Source organism: Neoarius graeffei, chromosome 13 (genome assembly GCF_027579695.1).
Source record: "Neoarius graeffei isolate fNeoGra1 chromosome 13, fNeoGra1.pri, whole genome shotgun sequence".
Lineage (NCBI taxonomy): Eukaryota > Metazoa > Chordata > Actinopteri > Siluriformes > Ariidae > Neoarius > Neoarius graeffei.
In genome coordinates this window covers 49,066,700-49,068,040 of record NC_083581.1, presented here as the reverse complement: position 1 = coordinate 49,068,040, position 1,341 = coordinate 49,066,700, and positions in this window count along the sequence as shown.

Sequence of the window (1,341 nt, the reverse complement as noted above, 5' to 3'; positions counted from 1 at the left end):
CTGTGTATAGTAGTTGTTTTTGGTGTGTTTAGTTCCCTCTAACAGCGATAGACTCAGAAATAAGGTTCTACAGCACAGAACAAAAGAAAACAATTTCCCGCACCAGCTTGTGCATGATCATTTACTGCAGTAGGCTCAAACCAACATAAAGCAAAATCTCTGAGTGTAAATCTCTGCATGTAGAGCCATGGCTTTCAAAGTGGGGTCCATCATACCTAACTCAGGGGCCCATAATTTTATTATTATTACTTACATATTACACAATGACCCTGTAGATCACTATAAACTACTAAGTGCCATTATTGTTCCAGTTGCTATCGCTAGTTAGTTATTATAGCTAATTGTAAGAATCACTCAAAGTCTTTTAAATTGAATAGGTTTAGAATTGTGCTTCTTGTTCATATCATAAAATAAAAGCCAACAATGTGTACATTTAATGTCAACTTGAATCTATCTCATCTCATCTCATTATCTCAAGCCGCTTTATCCTTCTACAGGGTCGCAGGCAAGCTGGAGCCTATCCCAGCTGACTACGGGCGAAAGGCGGGGTACACCCTGGACAAGTCGCCAGGTCATCACAGGGCTGACACATAGACACAGACAACCATTCACACTCACACCTACGGTCAATTTAGAGTCACCAGTTAACCTAACCTGCATGTCTTTGGACTGTGGGGGAAACCGGAGCACCCGGAGGAAACCCACGCGGACACGGGGAGAACATGCAAACTCCTCACAGAAAGGCCCTCGCCGGCCCCGGGGCTCGAACCCAGGACCTTCTTGCTGTGAGGCGACAGCGCTAACCACTACACCACCGTGCCGCCCCAACTTGAATCTATCTGCAGTTTTAATAATTATATAGACCCAGTGTGGTTTCTGTGATGTTTGAACTCTCTTTCAGCATGGACGGCACAGTGGTGTAAGTGGTTAGCATGGTCGCCTCACAGCAAGAAGGTTCAGGGTTCAAACCCAGCGGCCAGCAAGGGCCTTTCTGTGTGGAGTTTGCATGTTCTCCCCGTGTCTGCGTGGGTTTCCTCCGGGTGCTCTGGTTTCCCCCACAGTCCAAAGACATGCGGTTAGGTTAATATGGGACAGCCTTGGGCTGAGGTGCCCTTGAGTGAGGCACCTAACTCCCAACTGCCCCCCGGGCGCTGTTAGCATGGCTGCCCACTGCTCTGGGTGTGTGTGTGTGTGTGCTCATTGTGCATGTGTGTGTTCACTGCTTCAGATGGGTTAAATGCAGAGAGGAAATTTCACAAGTGTGTGATGAATAAAGTTGTGCTTTCTTCTTTCTTTTCTTCTTTAAGATAAGGAAAGTGTGGAATACGAAGTTTATGCCTC